Genomic DNA, 21085 nt, shown 5'->3' on the forward strand with positions numbered 1-21085 from the left:
CCAGCTGTTTATCAGTACTGCTTATGGTTGTAAGTATCCTTACCTTTTCTTATCATTGCTGTTGAACCTGCTCAACTGAACTTACCCTAAGTAAGTTTCATGTGTAATTTTTTTTCAAAATCAGAAGCAAAAGATCATTTGTAATAACAGGTAGTAATCAGAGAATCACCAAATGCTTTCGTTGGGTTAGTTGGGTGCTGCTATGGATGCCAGCTTATGTGGACTTCTAGCATAGGAAAAGGATTGACTTTTCATTAAAGTTGTCATTTTTGCAGAATCCATGGTGAAGTATGGCTTTGGGGGAAAGTCAGACTTTCCTGGCAAGAAAACATTTAGTGAAAAGCAATTTCCAGTTAAGAATTTCCTTTCTCTAACACCTTCTTAGTAATTCTGTAGCTAGACTTCAAGCTGTTGGTGCCCTGCACCTACAAACCCATGAATGCACAATCGCAACGTTTGCTGAAGTAATAACACGTTTCTAGATGGAGAAAGAAGACAGTGAAAGTAGTAGTGGTTACAAACACTACGCAAATGACAATTCAAAGAGAAATTCTGCCTTTGAAAAAGACTTACTGGTTTGCTCTGTGTTTTTACAGAGCCTTATACAGCAGGATGTATAGGTACCACTTCTAGACAAATGCTAAGTACCTTCACCATTGGCTTTGCACTGGCAAATCAGCAACTACTGCACGTGCCATCAGTCACTTTGATTACTGTCATGCACTCACCAAAAACACCTGCTTTTCCTCTTTTCAGTAGCTTCCATTCATAGAGTTAGGTAATCACAATGAAGGACAAAACCATAGTCACTGCAACCATGTCATTATACCTGCATTTAACCTGACAGGAGAGACAGTCCAGAAAATAACAGAAGGCATTGCCTTAGGGTGGGAAAGTACCTTTAAAAAAAAAACTGGATCCTGAACTCTGTGTGAAGTTAATTGGCAGTAATATGGGGGTTTTGTCTTTTTTTTTTCTTCTTCTTCTTTTTCTTCCCTGTTCTTGCTATAGGTCATTCCCAGAAGCATGTTCTTCTCTACTTTTTTCAGCAAGTCACCTGTCTTGTCTCTTGCTTGTGATGGCTATGTGGTGTATGTGTCAATCAGCTGAGATGAGATTCATTTAGTTGCAAGTAATTATGTTTGGCCAAATGAAATTGTACAGTTAATCTTAATTATGACCAGATGTGTTTCAATATAGCCTTTCAACCTTTGAATTGCCCAATATGCTCTCATTCACATTTTGAATATAACTCATTAATTGGCTCAGTAAATAATCACAGGCAACTATCTATCTCTAACATAACCATAATGAAGGAGATACTAGCTAAGCTAAAGGACTAAAGGCTAGATTGTGGTTTTGTGTAAAAATTTCACAAGCATTAAAGCCCATCTTTCAGCAGCTATTTAGATGTTTATTGCCAAAACGGGTGGCGTGGAGTCCTGCACTACTTGAGTAATTTAGAATACGCTAGCCATTACCTCCCCACTGACATAAAAGCCAGAGCAGCATTGAAAAGGGCAGGTATTTTAGCTGCTACAAGTGACTGAGTGGAGACAGGCCAGGAAGCTGGGTGAGCTTTGACTCGGTGTATCGACACTTACTACTCCGAGTGAGCTAGTGACAAGCAATGACAGATGAATATAGCACAAGTTCCTGTTCGTGTGGAGGAAAACAAAGCCGAGGAAGAGTTTTGGCTCACAGGTTGACATTTGGTTGGCAGTGCAGTCCCAAGGGCTCCCGTATGTGGTGTTGCCCATGCATCACTTCTGTCCTGAGGGCTTTGTTCAGCTTGCGTTTCATTTTCAGAAGAGCCCCATGGCTACTAGGAGTGGGAAGATCCTTTGAAGAAGAGGCGAGCAGGGCTTTTAGAGAGCTTCTCTCTGTCAGTATGAATAAGTGCTTGCTTTTTTCTTCTGTATGTCCAACAACCATCTCTTTTGCAAATTTACAGTTGCTCAAGTAATGATTTATCCCACGGGGGAAAAAAAAGCCAAAGCTTTTGTTATTTATCCTGGAATGTTTGTTGACTGGATTAAAGTTATGACAAAATATCTTACCCAAGGGCTTATTTCCATGATTTATTTAATAAAGCTATATAAAAAGTTGATATTCTAACACCAAACAATATGCAGGAGTGATGATTTATAAGGAATATGTTTTGTTTATTAAAAAAATAATGAAAGAAAAACAATAAATCTTCCTAATTCCTTCAGAGTATACTGTCGGTCAGTCTGTTCTCCACCGCAGATATTGTGTCATCCTTTCGTTTTATGTGGCAAAGAGATTATCACTGAATGGGATTACTGAAGTGAAAATATATTGGACATATTTTTCATCTCCATATCAACAAGGACATGAGAATGAGAGAGAGTCATGAAGCTTCCCTTTCATGAAGCAGAGTTTAAATGGTGAAGGCAGCACATTTTTAAAGTGTGTTGACCCAAAGGGCCTGGAAGAACACTGTTGAAAATGAAGAGGTGGTAGAAGGGTGGGAGGAGGGTTGTGGAATGATGGTGTCAATGAAACTCAGTGTGAGGGAATGAAAAACAACATCACCTGCATATTGCTGACACCCACACACCACGCAGGACTGAGAAGCATAGCAAATTCAAAACTTGGTGAAGTGAGAAAGTGGAGAGGAGATTTAAAGGGACAGCCTTGTCAAATGTTCCATTTTAGCAGGGAAAAAAAGTTAAAAATAAAACATTTTGGCTGTGTTGTATGTTTGATACTCATCCAAGATGATTTTGCCTGGCTCCAGAAATAGTAAGCTGCTTTCCTTAGAGGTGATTATTCTTCCCACCCGTTTCTTCTGCCTTTCTTTCCCTCCCACGATATCAAGCTCTTACAAACTGGATTTGAATGAGTGCCTCCTCTTCAAGAGGCATTTATAGATGAAAGGATTAGGACTGCACAGAAAAATGAAGGACGAGCCAAGTCTCAGGGAGACAAAGTAGCATTTATTTTATTTCAGAAGATATGTACCATGTCATGTAAACTGTCAGAATGATCTCAGATTTGTGTTGTGGCCATATTTTCACTAAAAGCCAATAATTTTTTTGAGGAGGCAAAGATAAATCTCCCTTGGAAGTACCCGATTATGCTTTACATGAAGCTACCAAATGGATTTTAGAAAGGAATTACTAGGCTGAAAAGCTGGAAGTTCATAGCTTATGTCTGGATCCTCTGGACATTCAAGTCATTTTCAAAACAGAGGATTGGCAATGATTTCCCCCCCCCCCCCCTTTGGAAAATTCAATAGCTTATCAAAGTACCCAGCTGGTCCTGGTTCTTTTATATATTTTTTTAATGTTTTATATGTGGTTCTGGCCACTTCTGTCTTGAGAAGAGAGCTGATCACTAGACCTTACAGAATTCAGAAAGTGCTCTATCCATTTTTATTAATTGCCCCTGTCACCATGTGCCCAAAAGACTCAGGTAGATGCCACTCGTGGTTTATATTGTGAACATTTACAGAAAAAACTCCTAAGCACATGCATACAGACTTCTGCATGTGTCACAACCGCTGTCATTCACTGTCCAACAGGATACTTCAATTAGAGTCTAAGGAATGAACAAAAACATTTGGGATCCTGGCAATCTAACATACCTTGGTTTTTCCTACAGGGTTTACGGCCACGTGGCTGTTACTGGGTGAGCACAGACAGACCACTGCAGACTATCCAGATGGGACATGGGCATAGGCCAGCAGCTCTCTGCCAAGACTTTACAAGAAAGGTAAATCTGACCGTAGAAATTCATGAACTGCACTGGTGATGAGGAATAGCAAGATGCCTGGGTGGATGCAGGCCCGACCTTTGCTCAGCTGTGTGGTCCCTGCCGGCTGGGAGCAGGGGAGAACCCCGTGCATCCATGCCAGCCTTGGAAAATTCCAGCCCACTATTTTAAAGCAAGAAAAAAAAAGGTAATAGTAATAATTACAGCTCGACTGCAGTTTGTTCCTGTAGAATTGGTTTCCAAAATCAGAATATTCTCCTTCTACTGCACCAAAATCCCCCTGCAATAATAATAATAAAAAAATTCCCAAGATTTCTGCTCCTCCTTTCCCCAAAGCGAATGAAATGATTCAGAAAGCGAGAGGCTTGGAGCACATTTGCGAGTTGGGCACCGCGTGGGCAGCCGCCGCGCAGCCCTCCCCAGAAGCCTTCAGCGGGCGCCTGGCACACTCGGTGGCCGAGGGCCAGCCTGGGGCCCCGGCGTGGCTGCTCCCGCGGGGCATGCGCGGCCCCCGCTCCGGCCCGCAGCCAGCCCGGCGGCTGCCCCCAGCCCCCCCGCTCACAGCCTGCTGATCACGACAAAGCGCCGGGCACGTTTGCGGCATCCTGTCCGTGGCTGTGACGGGGCGGAGGCAATTTGCCTGTACGCAGCGAAGCCCTCTGAGCTCGTTTTCGCAGTTACCTTACTCCGAGGCTCCGGAAGTACAAGGTTATTGCACTGACTTAATATGCAGCCCAGCACTGTATATTTTTGTAGTTAATATGCAGATCTAATTGCTTGCCTGCGTTTTGATTACCTTCTCTTCCTGGGATTTGCTCTTGTGTGGCTAATCCTGGCGAACTTCAAAGCATGAACTCTGTGGCTTTTTACATTTCCTCAGTTTCTGTCTGAGACCAATGTCAAAACTCTTTGTAAGGAGCAGGATTAATTATTTTATAGAGACAGTTCAGGAAAGGAAAAAAAAAAAAAAAAAAACCCTTAGCATTCAGCCATCCTTGTTTTTTTAACCTGAGGGCCTTTACTTTTGCTGAACTGGAAGGTCACACATTTGGTCTGGCCACAATTAGCATGTCCACATTTAGCCTCCTGTAAGCAGCATCCTCATTCCTGCATACCTGCTACTCCCTTCCAGGATGGAGCTAGAAAATATCCATAGGTAGCTCTTTTTTCAGAGAAAAGCTATTTTTTGTTTCTGAGTGTAATGTGAAGAGATTTCACTAACTACCTCCCTGTCTCAAAGTGCTAAACCTAACCCACACAAACGCATTTTACTGTAAGTGCCCCCACTTTCCTCACTTTCCCCCATTTTTCTATTGCTCTCCCATTATCCACCTCCCCAGCAATAATGTGGAATAAGTTTGTTTGGGTTTTTTCAGCCTGGTGAATGTCTACTTTAAATGCCAGCTAGTTTAAAGATAAGAAAAATGAAAGAAAAATAGCCACAGAACAAACCAATCTCCCTTTCCAAATATAAAATAAAAGCTGCCTTATTTTTAGTCTTTGCAGCAGTTCAGCAGCTCGTGTGTCATTTCCATGATTCCTTTCTCTCCCGATGACTGAGAGGCAGTGAGAGGAGGCGAGAAAAAACTTTTTTTGTTCCCCTAGAAAATACATATTCAGAGCTTTTCCTAACCTGGTTTCTTTCTATGTTAAATCATCCAAAGATGAAACTAAAATGCAGTCTCAATAACCCAATATTTTTGTTAGCTTTGAGTAAACTGTATCTTGGTGATAAGACTAATATGATGGCATCAGCAAAGTGATAGGTGGGGGGCTGGGATTTTTTAAGTTGTAAATCTAGCTCTGGCACACAGCAACTAACCAAGAGAAGCGGGGCTTCAGGAGATGCAGAGAGCAGGATGTGAAGCAGGGCAATTAGCTTCAAAACCGCCTGTCCCTTTACCCGGATAGTCAAGGCTGTGGCGGAAGAACGAGACTGAGAATCAATTTTGTGCAGTAGTGGGTTCATTCTGGTACTGTAAGTCATGCTGAGCTTTGCTCGAGCTTATGGGCATCAACAGAGAAAGGCCCAGTGATTTCAAGGACAGTGGACCAGGCCATTAACTCTTTCCATTTTTTGGACCTTTCATGAATTAAAGGAAAGAACATTTTTTTCTTTCCACCGTACAACAGGCAGACACTAACACAAGGTGAGCCTTGAGCCTTCTGCTCTTGAGACTTGATTTCCCCAAAATGATAAATAATACCTTTACAGCATCGCAGCATTTATAGCAGCTGTCACCTCAGTGAATGCAAGCAGTAATTCATTCCGATTTCAGTACATCTCATCATAAAAGATTTTGTGTAAGCCAATGTATTATGACAGTGGAAACATCTAATTTGGCTACACAATCAGAAACGAAACATTCTGTGTATTATGTTTGACTTTTCAGTCTAAACCACCTGAAAAAATGGAATGCTTATTGCATACCACCATGACTGCTTCATATAAAAAAGACCTTTCGATCTGTAAACACAGTCTGGTGCATGTCTTTGAACAAATGACTACCTCGGGAGAGGAAAACATGAATATGTCCAGTGCACGTTGTGAAATCCACTCTGCTTTGCTCTCAGCTGCAGCTAAGGAGTTTTTTGGGGAATCTCCTAGCTGCTGTGCGCTGTCTTGCTGCCATTTGTCCCTCGGGACCTTTGCTGTTGATGAGCAGTGCCAAGCGCTGAACCACTTGGCCTGGGTTCCCCTGGCAGCTGTCTCAGCTGTGCACTCCCCGAACCCGCGCCCCGGCCTTCTCACCACCCTGCACAGGGCACTGGCTCTGCCTGCGGCTGGCAGCTCTAGACCCCCGCAGCTTTCCTGCACAACTGTGTCCTTCAAGATAAATGTTTTTCCGCTGCTCTCAGAGGATATTCCTGTGTTTGGTTCAGCAGTTAGATTAAATTCTTATTCTTTTAGCATGCAGGTATCAGTTAGCACTGGTGTTTAATCTGGATGTTCGAAAGTCTGATAGATCTAGTAATAGTAAAAAATCAGGCATCTCATTTCTGAATACTCTAAAATTAATTTTCACTTCTGTTAGAATATCGTGGCTTTTTTTTTTTTTGTTTAAAATATCATGTGTATGTTTATGCTAAACTGTGTTTCTTCATCCTAAAATTACCATGTCCAGTGCAGGTGTTTCCAGTGAATGGTGTGGATAAAACAGAGGAAGTGGTCATACTTACCATAGTGCTGTAGGTACTGAGCCCTGTAAGTAAAGGGCTCACGAATAATGCAAGAGGCAGTAAGACTGAGAAGAAAGTCACCCTGTTAAAAAAAAAAAAAAAAAAAAATCTGATGCAGAAAGAGAAAAGAGAAATTCAAAAAAGACAAGTCCTAACAGATCTTTTACAAGGCTCCAATGCATGACAATTAGAAAACATAATTTTTGTTTAAGAACTACAGCTTGGTCTCCTGGCTTGCCTACACTTTTAAGAGCTTTATTCTACCCCTAATCCTCAGCTGGAGCTGGGTTAGGCCTAGCCTTGAGCACAGGGTAGCGCATAAGCTACATTCAGCTGCAATTAAGTTAAATAAGTTGTATTTAGTACAGGAGTAGCACGGAGATGCACAAAAGCAAAAGTACGCACATCCACTGCTTCCTCTCTGCTGGTCCTGATTTCCTGCGGTGGCCTGGTAGTTTCCTACGTGTTTTATGAGCGTTAGAGGTAAAGTCGCCCACTGATACTGAGTTGGTAGCTAAGTAGCACTGTGACTTTGTCGTATTTCTCCAAATTCCCTTCCCTGTCTCTAGCCCTATATACTGAAAGCACATCTGTGCAGCCCTTCATATGCTAAAATTAATGAACTCTAAAGTGGGTAGTTTGCACAAAGATGTAATGGGATATCATTTATTTCTTTGCCTAGGTACATAGTGTGATTCTGAATTTAGGCCCTAATGAAAATATCTACGGGGATCAGTGAATATCATACTGAAATGATTTCATCTGATCACATTATTCCTTTTTACTCAAGAAAATGTATATGTGAATAGCAGCCCATACTATGCAAAATACTGAGTCTTTTCTCTCTTTTGCAATTACACTTTTGTGGTCCCCTAAGCTGTCCTTTCTTCATATTTTGAAGGAAGTAATTTTCTTTCATTTGAGAAAAAAAAAATAGGTGGCTGGCTAGAAATTGAGAACTAAATGACGTTTCCAGTAATAAAGGTAACCTGCCCCTTAGGAGACTTCAGCTGCAATGTTTTCTCTCAGCTGGGTTTTCCTTTAGTATTCAGTATTTACCCATTGTTTTATGAAAGTCTCATCTTAGTTAAAAACTCCAGGTCTCATTCATTACCACTTAAAACTCACCCGAATGTTAACAGAACAGTGCTGTGCAGAGCAACATCCTGCTCCTGAAACACTAATTCTGTCCTTTGTGTGGTGTCATTCCTCTCATTCTGCTAAATATTTTAACGTCCAATATAGTTTTCATTTAAAAAAAAAAAACAGACAAATAAGCTCTATACTGACAAGGATATATGGTATAGATCTTGTACAGTATATCATGGAAAAAAGTGAATTTATCCTGACCTTATTACTGGAAACACTATGTTTCTAAAGGCTAGAGCAAAGATTAAAAAGAATATCTGCAAAAATAATACATTAAAAGTAAGAAATGCTGAGAATGAACAAATCATTTAGTAAATTCGTGTACATTGGAGGTGCTCCTCTGCTGTGCACCATTTTGGATATAATGCCATAGAACTGATGAAGATAAATGGGAAATGGTGATCAACAGGCAGAGGCAAAGATGAAAAACCTATGATGGATGAGATTTTATATCCAGAATAGAAACCTGACTTTTAAAGATAACTATACCCAATACAGATCAATAAAAAACTAAATTAGTTTTGATTCAGGTCCCGGAATGTATCTATGGGACTTGGGTCCTATTTAGGTAACCCCGTGTAAGTCTGAGGAGGTTGGATCAGGCTGTTTTGCGTGAATGAGAAGCTCTGAGTCAATCAGAGGGCATCAAATGTATATATTGTCCTTTCTTCATATATCCAGATAATAGTGCACAAGAAAATAGTGCACAAGAAAAATACTAGTACACCTAGTAGACCATCCAGTATAGCAGAAAACCTAAAGAAGGTTTGAGAGTGTGAGATAATGTGTCATGCACAAAATGCGTGGCAGTGTGAAACGAGCTTCACAAGGGCAAGGTCTTGCTGAGCTGGGAGCCGGGACCACGCTGAGACTAAACCCAGCTGCTTGTGAAAAGCCATTAGAAGAATCCTTTGCTATGACTCTGAAAATCCAAAGTGTTCTGTTTTATTCTACAGATTCACTTTTTATCACAGATTATATTCAGGAATGATACTCCCATAAAATAGATTAGTATATTTTATTAATCCTGAAACTTCTCTACACTTAGTTCTCTCCTAGAAATAATAACTCTTTTCTGTAATCAAATACGTTTAACTGCTCGGTTCCGCCCAGACTTGAGAAAAGCAACCTGCATTCATTATTAAAACAGCAATTAGAAGGTCAGGCAGGTTTTACTCCTCAGAAATATTAACTTGAAGCAGCAGGTTTTATGGACAATTCAATGATACAGCACACTGCAGTTTTTGTATACGTTGCAAAATAAATGCAGTGGACACGATGGAATAGCTAAAGCGATCAAAGCCCAACTTTTTCTCTACCTTCTCTTACTGCAGACAGAAAGGGCTGGCAGAGCTTCGGAGCACGGCTACTCTCAGAAATGACACGCCGTCATGTCGAAAGCCCTGCAAGTGCTCTTTGCCTCAAGAGTGAGTATAACCATTCGTCATTCCAGTTGTACCTGTCTAAACAAACAGACAAATAGAATTTATTCTTCTTGAGCGTAATTTCACATTCTGATATTTAGCCATTTTTAAGTAAGCTATCTCTTTCTACAGTGACTAAGGAACAGTAAGTTCAGGCTCAGCTGTATAAGAGACACAGTGCAGAGGTCGGTCTCCATGATACTTTTTGCTTATAAATGTATGATGTGGAAGATACAATAAATTTACTTTAGAAAGCCTGAAAGAACAGCATTTATATTTAGGTGTCATGTACATCAAAAAAGCAAAAAGAGCAAAGACTGACATTATTTACTTATTTAAAGGTTCAAAGGTAGAATTTTAAAATTGTTCAAAGGTAGAATTTTAAAATTGGATGATTTTAAGGTTATTAATTCCAGACAACAAGCATTTTTTTAAAGAGAAATGTCTGTGAAGTAAGTTCTTATTATCAAAGGGTTGTCTCTCAAACACTTTGTCTATATCACAGTTCTGACAAAAAAACAACAGAGTATAATAAAAGGCAATATTCTCCAGAAAAGAAATCGCTATAAATTTTATATATTTCTCCACCCCTGGACTTGCATTTCTGTCATGCATGTGACATTTTCTTGTTATGGAAAGATGAAAAGTCAAAACAAAATCTCTTAAAAATAGAATTTTTTTCACACTTTCAAACAACATCAACATTTATTTTGGAGTTACACAAGAGCTTTCAACAAGGAGCTTCAAAAGCAGACTTTTCTCACAAAAGAACCCAGAAGACTGTTACATTACTGGTATCCACAGAACATCTTCATGGCAGGTGTTCATCATCCTTTCTCAGTTTACCCCTTGACTGGGAGAGTAATTTTTAACTATCAGGAGCCTTTTAATGAGAAACATAAAGAACAACATTACTGTGAGAAAAAAGAATTTCTTGAAAAACACATTGCTATCACATTCTTGCTACACTCTAAGTTATGGTCAGTGATAACACACTTAAAACTAGGTCTACAGAAAGACTCTGCTCTTCAGATTCACTAGAATTTTGTATTCATAGGTCCTCGTGAGTGATATTTACCCCTCGCATACAATGAGTTCAATATTGAAAAGATAAACTTCAAACCAAGAGCATCAAGAGCATCAATCAAAAAAAGTTTTAGTAGTAAACAGGAAAGGAAGTAAAAGTTACAGAGAAAAGAAAATATTTCAGCAGAATTTTGAACAAAATAATAGCTTTTTTCAAAGTTTTCTGCAGAGCAGCTGCACTTAATTTTATCTCCAAAGAACAGTGGTAAACATTTGATTACTGATATTAATTAAATCCAAATTTCCCAGATTACCTAAAAATATCAGTTGTATAATTTGACTTCAGCTAATTTAATTACATCTCGAGAAACAAGGTGCTCTATTGACTTGTATTGCATTTTCTCATCTCAATTTTTATCTCTCTCCACTGGCAATACTAGATAAATGAATCCAGGAAGAGTAAAGACTCTCTTTAAAAATTTAACATGTAATTTCTCAGCTACAAGAGGAAAATATGCTTGCAGTACCCATCACTCTGCATTTGTTTTGCTGTGTGCAGAAGTCAGGAGGTAAGAAAATACAGCTGTCTTTGATGGGAAGTGCAGTTAGACCACACTTGTAGCGCGTAGACTCCATAACCCTCTGTTTTGTCTCTTGCTAGGTGTTGTCAACTAGGCTATCCAGTTTTCTTTTTTTTTAACTCAGTGTTCTTCACAGTTACGTTTTGGTGCTTTACCTTTTGAGCCACTTAGTAGCTTCGTTGCAAAGTAATTGAAGGTTGGCCATGTCCTAAATGGTGGGGAGGGTGTTGAAGTACGCTGCCATCCCCTAGGATGCGAGTGAACATGGAGACTGAAGGAATCTGTTCGAGAATGCCAACTACTGACAATAAAACCAGAAATTTCATCTTGAACATGCCCAAAAGGGCAGCAGTTTGTCTGGCTAATCTCACCAGACGTAAAGGCACGGAGGTACCAGGAAGAAGATGGAGGTGATGGAGAGAGAGGGTGCCCAGAGGGACCCTCGCTGCTGCCAGGGAACCTTTGTGGGAGGCCAGAGGGACCCTCGCTGTACCCGGGCACCTCCACACCCGTGTTGCAGCTCTGAAGCTGCTTCTGGCTGGAAGCAGCCCCTGGCATGGCGTGCTCCTGATGGCCAGGGCACCTTGGGGACCACTTCATTCCTCTCTGCCTGTCTCCTATCCGTACCCCGTGGGCTCTCGCAACAGCCCACGATGATGGATACTGATTTGACAAAGGGCTTTTCATCCATAGATCTACAATTGCTTTCACAGATGGCTTTTTCCAGATGGAGAAATAGAGGCAAAGTTTTACTAGGGTTAATTTACAGAGGACCTAGTAATACAAGTAAGGATTACGTGGTCACAGGCAAGTTATCTATCCTTTTGACTTACAGTGTCTCTCTTCAGGTTAACAGAAGGTGAGATTCTCAGGGATCTTCAGGCATTTGATAGAAGCTTTTAAAGCAAATTATACACCTCAACTCATGACTTTCCATGAGGGTGAGACAATTCATTTTTTTACTAAAGGCTTTTTTTTTTTAAGCTTGACAAAATATTTATTTCTGTTTTTTAAATGACCTTATAATGTGTCTAGCATACCAGTGGGATACCTTGTTTCCCCTATTGAAGAGCAACAGTAAAATTAGCCCAGTGCTGCACAGCCTGTCCAATAAGAGGGGAGTTCAAGTGGCATTTTCGGGGGACATTATGTTCACCCATATGCACACGCGCGCGCGCGCGCACACACACACACACACACACATAAAGTTATTGACATAAACAAGAATAAAGGAATTGTGACAGTTGGTTTCACCAGTAGTCAGATTATTTGTTGGCTAGCCTCACTGCATAGCTAATAACTCATTTTACTCTCTTAGCAAAAGAATCTCTTGGCAGGGGAGCAGTGCTACAACACTGGAAGAGAAGTAACTGAAAAATCTCTGGCTTTTCAAGCAGTTAAAATTTTCCTATTGTACAAAAATAGAAGGATTTAAAAAAACAAAAACCGAGCCAGGTGGAAAAGATCAAACCATTATGGTATTGATATATGTGGTTTAAAATTCCTCTGCATGCCTCACCCCTTTCGTTCATAAATCAAAACTGAATACTCAGATCCTAGAGATGAGGAGCAGGTGGTAAAACAGCCCCAAAATCTCTTTTCTATACTTCACCAGAGAACTAATTTCATGTTGAAAAGAATGGGTCGTTTTTACTGCTAGTTTAGCCGCATGGCTCCCAGGTACCAATTTTGTAAAGTATTATCAATTTTCATTGTGGGTCATTTGTTTCCTCTGCAGGTTTCCTTGAGACTTACAGATTTGATACTCATAAATTTTCCTGTCTATGTTTTTTGAGTGCATAATGATGACTGGGCAGGTTATATTTTCTTTAATCTGTAGAAGACATGACAGAGAGAGCAACAATTTTATCCTGTGTCATATTTAGCAACTTTCTGATTGTGGTGCCTGAAAGAGGCACAGGCACGGATACCTTATAAATTGTCCATTTTCGACTTCCCTCTAGGCCAGCTGTTGCTGTTAAAACCAATACTACTAGGTACAAATATTCTCTTAGAAACAGAAGGACATAGGTGAGAGGTTTTCTGCAGGAAAACTGATAGCTTGGATTTATTTGAGAAATAAGAGCTTTATTCTTCAATATCAGAAAACACTATTTCCGTTGTTAACCTGAGTATTAGTTTCTTTCCTAAGTACACATAACTGTTTGTTTTTCCCAATTCTTAGACATCTGTTCTGAGTAGCTAGGGGACAGGTGTCCCAAATTTCAAAGTGCTATGAGCATCATACCAAGCAAATGAAATCAAGAGCAACAAAACGTGTATTCAGAGAGCCAATAGGTGAGATAGTGCCCTCCCTGCATTGCACGGGGAATGTATGTGCTATAGGGTGGCAGCTATGGGAAGCCGGCAGCCGAGTGCCACGACACCCAGCACCCAGCCACTGTGCACAGCAATGGGGAACCAGCTCCCCAGGCAGGGTGAAATCCAGCAGCAGTCCAAGGACACGGAGCTCATTTATCGACCTGGCTTAGAAACACCATATATCTATATATGGTACATACGTACACATATATGTGTCTGGAAATGTATGCCATCTGTTTATCTATCACATGCTTAATCCTCAAACATGGAGGCAAAAAAAAGACGACAGGAGGAAAGAGAGAGCAAAGGGAAGTAGAACAAGCCTGACTACCCCATTGCTGTGATCAGTGTGTTCAATCACACGGCATGGGGAAAATCTAAAAAACATTCAATGTGCTGAGTGCACTGAATGGGAATTTATCTCCAGTTCATTCTAATGTATCGGACATGGTGTGCCACCATGTAAGGAAATGTATTTGAGCTACATGAAGATTGATGCCTTATGTTTTTTAATAAAGTTGAAGATGGATTAAAAAATACTTTCATTTTAGCTCAAGCTTGCATTAGATGGAAACTATTTCCTTTACTGAATAATTTGCCTTTTTAGCAGTTACAATAGGATGATATAGAAAGCCTTTAATACCACATAATGTTAAATGATAAAGGCGTTAAACTATAGCATCTGAAAGAAAATGCTATTGAGTGTGTAAGAAATAGGCCACTAGAGCTAAATGGACCAGCAAAAGTAAAGCCAAAATGCTACATGATATCAATCCCAGCTGAAGAGCAAACTCAAACTGCAGTCTGCAGAATGATGTTTGCTTCTTTAATTAAGTTTTTTTTGGAAGGTTTTAGTACTTTTACCCAGAGCGCCTGATGTCTATCTATGCTTTTGTAAAGAAAGTATGTCTCTATTCTTACTTCTAGTGCTGCTTAAGTATTTGCATTGCACACATCTACATAACTCGGAGTCATACAAACAGTGATTGCCAAGGTCCCTTTGGGGGTAACTACGTCTCTATCTCTTGCAGAGCTGCTAACTCACGACCTGACTCTCATATAGCTGCTTTTTTATGACACTGCTTAGCAGAGGCTTTGAATACTGGAAGAAAAGACTTTCCAGGAACAGCTTTCAGAAAGTGGCTTAAAAATCTTCATCTAACTGGGCCTGTCATCTGCCCGCCCCAAAGCTTTCCAAGCACAAATCTGGGTATTCATACAGCATCTCAGAAGAGGCACAATGGCCTTGAGGGTGGGCTTCTCAAGGTGCCGGGGATGCTATACAGCAGATGTCGGAGACTAAATCAAGTCAGTTGATCCCTGAACAGTGTCATAACTGTAAAATCCTCCACCAGGAGCAATGTGGAAAGCCATTGTGTTTGTGCATTTATCATTCAGGCGATGACAAATGACAGTTTTATGGTTAAATACGCTTGAGTGGAAGGTTAAGGTTCATCTCCCTTCTCTGCCCTAGACTTCATATATCACCTCAGGTAAAACTAAGAGGCAGATAATACCTTAAGCAAAAGATTTACTTTCCCTCTCCTTTATATTTCTAGCTCATTCCCAACCTTGTCTCTTTAGATTAAGCATGTATGCCTAGAGGTTTGCTTGGGCCTTCGAGCAATGGGGAACCTGATGTCAGGCAGCAGTTCTCAACACTGTAGCAAAAGCACAAATGAAAAAAAGCACATAAAACAGATAATAAATGAGCTCAGCCCTAGCGCCGGTGAAAGACAGTGTTACGTTATTCCTTCCTGACACTGGGCACGTCTTCTGAGTCACCTCTCAGTTGCTGAGAGCTCCTACAAGAAGCCTGGCCTTTCCACTTTTCACTGGTGCCTGCGTTGGGCAAGCCCCACATTGTAGAGGAGCCCTGCATTTTTTTCTGACAGTTTCTAGGAAATTTGCATGCACTTCCTATTAGACAGATTAGATTCTCTTGTTTTAATGCATATTTCAAAAAAAAAAAAACAAACTTGTAAAACTGTCAGGAATGAAGTATACATCTGCTATGTAAAAAACTAGGAACTGGTAGTAGCCAACGAGTTTATTAGGGATAAAGGAATTGACGTTGAAAGAAGTAAACCAAAATACATATGTAATTCTCAAACCCAAAGATAACATTTTGAACTGCTGTATAAGTCTGAAGGCAGTGAAAGTAGGGCAGCCTGTGCCAGCTGAGAGCTTAGCACCTCAATAACCCCATATATGTCCCTTTCTGTCTTGCTAGGAACAGAGTGAAAAAACTGCAGGTAGTAGGCACAGCTGCCTGAAATGCCAGCCTTTCACCCACTCCGTATCAACTGCTTCAGCTGCTTCTGCAGCAGCATGCATCAGGGTGAGGAGAAAAGGAGACCAGAATTCACAGTGAGACCAGGGCAGGACACGAGAAACCGACTGTGAGGTCCACATCGAGGTCCAAGAGCTTTTCATGCCAACATAAATTGTGAACTACCCTGGACTGGGCTTCTGCTAAAAAGAGACTCTAGTTGGGAAACATTTTTCAGCCATACCTCTCTTCAGGCTGATTATTTCACATTTGTTATCCAGAGCTGAAGGTCATTTGACGCATTGAGTTATTTATCCAGGGATTTGGGTGCTTGGAGTGACAATTGCTCCATTATGAACATCAACTGTGGTTCTTCCCAATTTTGCTAAGAAATGTGAAGCCCTAAGGCAGCCTTAAAGAAAGAAACCTCACCAAGTTTGCAGGGGACAGTATCGCTCAGACGCTGCCAAGAGCCAGCTGCCACGTTGTGCAGCTCCCACAATCCAAAACTAACCAGCGAGAACTCAGCCAGAGGAGGAGGCAGGCCCCCAACAAACCCCTAAAAGCAGAAGTTGCGAACCAGCCACAGATTTTTTTTTCAGCTTATCAGCTCATCAATACTGCCAAGGCTTTAAGAGCTATTCTGCCTTAATAAAAATACAAGGCTATTAATAGACAGCTCCACATGGAAATTCTTCATACTGACTCAACTTCCTAATGCAACAGCTTTACTGGACTCTTCAGAAGAGCAGGTTTGATTCATTTAAAATGCCTGTTTTTCAGAACAGTAATGATGCAAAGCATAGATACTTTTCTGCCGAAGCAAATCAGACAGCAGAAGAAATTCATTTCATATTTCAGTGGCCTCTGAGGGTCTTTGGAGAAACCATTCCTATGGCCAGAGCCAAGCCAGGATACTTTACAGTGATGAATGTGACCAAGTATTTGTGCAGGTGGTTGTTGGTGTGAAACATCTCCAGTGTCCTCAAGGTGGACCTCACACCAGAACGCAGCTCTATGATTATCCACAGGCTGGTGACACCTCTGTGGTGATGTGCTGTTATGACAATGAATAATGAAAACAATAAAGTACATGATTTACTGATCTGCAGTGAAATGGTTAATTGTTGTGACTTTGACTGTACATTCTTCTTGCAGTAATTTGACTGCAAATTAATAGGATTATTTTCAGCTGGCTGAGGCTAATGGCATTACCTGTTTGGTTTTTATTTACAGATTATTATCATAAAGAATAAAATCTCCATAATTTAGTAATATTTATCTAAGTCTCCATAAAAATGTAGAAATTGATGGTAAAATTACAGACAGCTGGGTACAGGGTGAAATGAAACAAATTAAACCAAACCCATGCTCTCAGGAAAATGCAAATGCCAAATTAAGTATGTTAGGCTAACAGTTTAAATGACCCAATTTAACACTAATAAAGGTACTTTAGACCCAAGTCCTGCTTGATTTTATACTATATGAGTGTGCAGAGGAAAACATCTGCTGGAAGAGAACAAGGACATCGAGGGAAGGAGCCACTGGAGTTCCTGCATCTTTCCACGCTCATTCCCCACTATCCTGATGGTTCACGATGAAAACATCACTAGAGGACATGACTTAGGCATGGCTGTTTTTTGTCCTGGAGAATTACTAAGGGACAACATTCATAATAGCGAAGCACGCAGAGCAACAAATGGCCTTTCTGAGGCTTCGTTGAACAAAGCAGCAGCACAGAGGCATTTGATAATGCTGACAGGTTCTGGTTCCAGATAAACCTTGCTCTGGCAAACATGGCCCCTACCACCAGCACAAGATAAAACGAAATGTTTCCATAAGCGGTGCAGCCAGGCTGTAGGGCCCATCGCAAGACCACTACAGCATAACCAGGGGAAAACGCTACCAACCGAGTGCCCACGTCCGTCTCGTCCCCGAGATTTCACCTTCGGAAGAATAACCCGGTTGCACAATAAACAATTCTACCCATATTATATTCCTGCAGGCAAACCACCGTAAGACCTAGCGCCCTAAATTGCAGACTCCTGAAACAAGGATCTAGTCTGTCTTTCTATCTCTCATTTCCTATTTGGCCATGGAGAAAATAATGTAGCTACAGAAAATCAATACAGTTTTAAAGAAAACCGTACTAATGAGAAGAGAGTGTTTGATTTTTCTTGGCTATAACTATGTTGATTGTCATTGTGTCATGGCTAAAGTAGGCCTGATATGTTTTAATATTTCTGATTAGTTTCTCTTTTATGCAGAGAGTAAAAGTCTACTTTAACTTGCACGTTTGTATCACAGCTTCATGGCTGCATCTTAGTAATGACAAGCGATGACTCGGAAAAAGTCTTTATATCAGAGGTATTATTTAGGAATGGATTCCATATAAAAGCATTTGCTTATTGTTGACCCGTCCTTTTTTTGGATACTGGCTAGTCCGTTAAATATCATACCTGCAGGTTTTAAATAGAAATTCCACTTTGTGAATTTTATTTAATAGAATAAATAGTCTGTTTCTGACTGTGTTTCTGGAACACCTAAAAATCTTCTATTCCCACCTGCTCCCCCAAACAGAATAAAAAGAAAAGGAAAAAATTTCTTTTCAAAGTTTGAGAGCTTTGTTTTACCAATGTACTCTGTGTGGTCAGGAAACTAATACCAAAGAAACATGAACAAAATTGTCATATGACATACATCAAAAGATTTCAACAGTTACTCTGAAAAGCAAAATAAGCAAATATGGCTGTCACACAGAAAGAATTATGATGCTGTAACTTTCACACAAGATGCAATTTCCAAAGATCCTTGACTCTTCTTGCCACATGTAAATGTTTTATGCCTTTTTTCCTCATTTTTCATATGGCTATTACACTCTCCATCTGTTTCTGTTTACATCTAATGGGCAAAAGGTAAATAGATATTATGGGATGCTTGAGACTTTAAACAGGTAAAAGATCTGTTTGGATCCTAGCTAGAAGGATACTCTCATGGGATGCTTTACTCTAGTGGCAGCATTTCATCATGCATTCTCTTCAAAGTAAGAGAAGACAAAACCCTAGATTTATAGCCTCGGGAAGCTTTATGCAATCCTTCAGGGAAAAAAATAGAAAGGAAGACAGAAAAGCAGAAGGGGAAGCTAGTAGATAAAGGTGCTTCAAACAGACCCCTACATCAATTACCAAAGTATGAAACCGTCCTAATATTCTCCTTCATACAAGTAATTCCACAGACATCAGTAAAATTAGTCACCCAAATTACACTTATGAAGAAGCTCTTACTACAAGCACCTTAGACTAGGAGTCTTATGAATCTGTGTCTCCTGGGGACTTTTGATGGATTTACAACAGGGAGAAGATTGTCTGTGTTGACTTGTTGGTAACAAAAATACATATTTATGTTGCTGCATAAACATTAATAAAAATATGAGCAACTGCAGCTCTAGCTCTATGTCATGCGGAGAATTCCTAGGGTGCAGTAGCACAAGAGAAACAGTAGTGAGACCTAAATTTAGGGATGCTGGCTATTTTCTGTTGTAGGCTCGTATATTCAGGTTTCATACCATGACTGAATTCTAGAGTTCAAGATGAAACTTGCCTTATTTAAGCTAAATTTAAAAATCTCAGTCTAAATTAAAGGCTAAGGAAAGCACATTATTTCTCACAACTAATTTTTTTTTAATAATGGCTTTTCTGAGAGATGTGAAAGCCTTTATGATTTTCAAAAAGGAATAGAAACACAGTCTTGTCTTCCTTACAACTAAAGATTAACCATTTGGCTGAGTAAGAAACCTAGATGGGGAACATCTCGTTAAGCATCTAAATAACAGCATAGAGGCTTGGTCACCCTTTCAGCCAGCAAAACAGAATAGAAATGAATAAAATATAGTAGAGGTACTAAAATGGAAGGAAAGAGCTAGCGACCTAGCAGAAAGGTGAAGAGGGAATTGGAGGGCCAGGCTGAAACCGAAGTGAACTCACAAAGATTATTGCTTGATCCTTTACCTATGTATTATGTCATGATAAGCATTTTATGAAACATTTTCTTTGGGGGTCAAAGAAAAATAACATCCCTCTCCAAAAACTCTTGCCCTATAATTGGATCTATTTAAAATGTTTTAAAAATAATGCTGAAAGTGCTTTAAATTTCTCAGCTACCAAATTAAAACTCAGGGAGTTAGATTCATAGCCTATTAAAAATCTGTTTAGCATGCACATGTTTAGATGCTTCAGTAAGAGGTGTTTCCATGTAATTACCTAATGACTTTCTATGTCAGTCATGATAGGACCCAGGTTTGTGACTTGCTCGTGAGTTAAACAGAAAATAAATATGCAAGTTCTTACCTGCTGCCCTTCCAATTTGAGCTGAAAGCAGTAAATAGTCTCTGATTTTACTGCATTGCTGAGAAAATAAATCCTATGAGACAGAAAAGCAGGCAGAAAGATGAGGTATTTTATTTTCATATCAGCCAATGTTCTTCCATGATGGATGAGAACACGCTGTGCTTTGTTTTCAGTTTGACTGCCTTCCTCAGTTTCTCCACTCCCAAGTATTTTCAACCCAAAGGGTAGAAAGGATTAAAAACATGCAGGGGTTGGCATTTCATTACTGAACATGACTTGATTGAAGAACAAGACAACCTGAAAGTTCCCCCATGACATATCTTGGTATGAAGGGATACTCCAAAGGAAACTGAAAAGCTTACAAGTGTTTTAAGACCTGTTCAGGAGAAACAGAGTAAGTCACGTAGACACCCACCCAGAGAGATACCACAAGAGGAGATGTAGCATCAAGCAGTCGAGGAGGAGAACACCAGTTCTTGAGGGACCTCAGTCAACCATGAGATAAGCTAAAAGTTTTAGGAAGCTGCACTGTGATTAAGCAAACCTAAGGAATAGATTCTTGTGTCCTCAGTATCCAGTAACCGGTGACTGATGCTGGAGAACTGCCTTGACCATTACTTTCAGCACTAATGCCTGGAGACCCTGACCTGGACCTCGTTCGCCTGTAAAGGGCAGAGCTCTGCACGCCAGGCCTAGGTGGCTGTTTCCTGAGTCGCAGAACTGTCCTGCCGTCTGGCGAGCTGAACGGTGGAGCAGGGGGATTTGGCCCGCATCTGGACTATGGGGAGCAACGCCCTCACAGTTCACTGTTTTATGGCAGCTCCATCCATCATGGCCCGTTAGTCTTTTATTGCCCAGAGGTGCCAATTGCAACTAAGACAGTAAAAAAGGATGCCAAGTTAGCTAAGTCTCTGCTTGCATCTGGTTGCAGTTGTAAGCAGAACTCTTGATTTTTAGAAACTTCTCAGAAATTACCTTGATTATGAACTGCCACTACAGTGGCAATGCAATGTTCCCTAGATCAGTCCCTACAGACTCCCAAAG

General features: G+C 40.4%; 1 long non-coding RNA gene across 2 annotated transcripts in view; it reads left to right on the forward strand.

Moving 5' to 3' along the window:
• The window catches only part of LOC112993271 (uncharacterized), a 436804-nt gene extending 420004 nt beyond the window's left edge, over positions 1–16800 (forward strand). For both annotated transcript variants that reach the window (XR_010389663.1, XR_003261690.2), the window contains 3 exons: positions 3631–3741; positions 9405–9497; positions 15657–16800. This is a non-coding gene — a long non-coding RNA (uncharacterized LOC112993271). The remainder of the gene's footprint in view (positions 1–3630; positions 3742–9404; positions 9498–15656) is intronic.
• Positions 16801–21085: the final 4285 nt, after the last annotated feature.

This window comes from Dromaius novaehollandiae, chromosome 6 (assembly GCF_036370855.1).
Source record: "Dromaius novaehollandiae isolate bDroNov1 chromosome 6, bDroNov1.hap1, whole genome shotgun sequence".
Taxonomy (NCBI): domain Eukaryota; kingdom Metazoa; phylum Chordata; class Aves; order Casuariiformes; family Dromaiidae; genus Dromaius; species Dromaius novaehollandiae.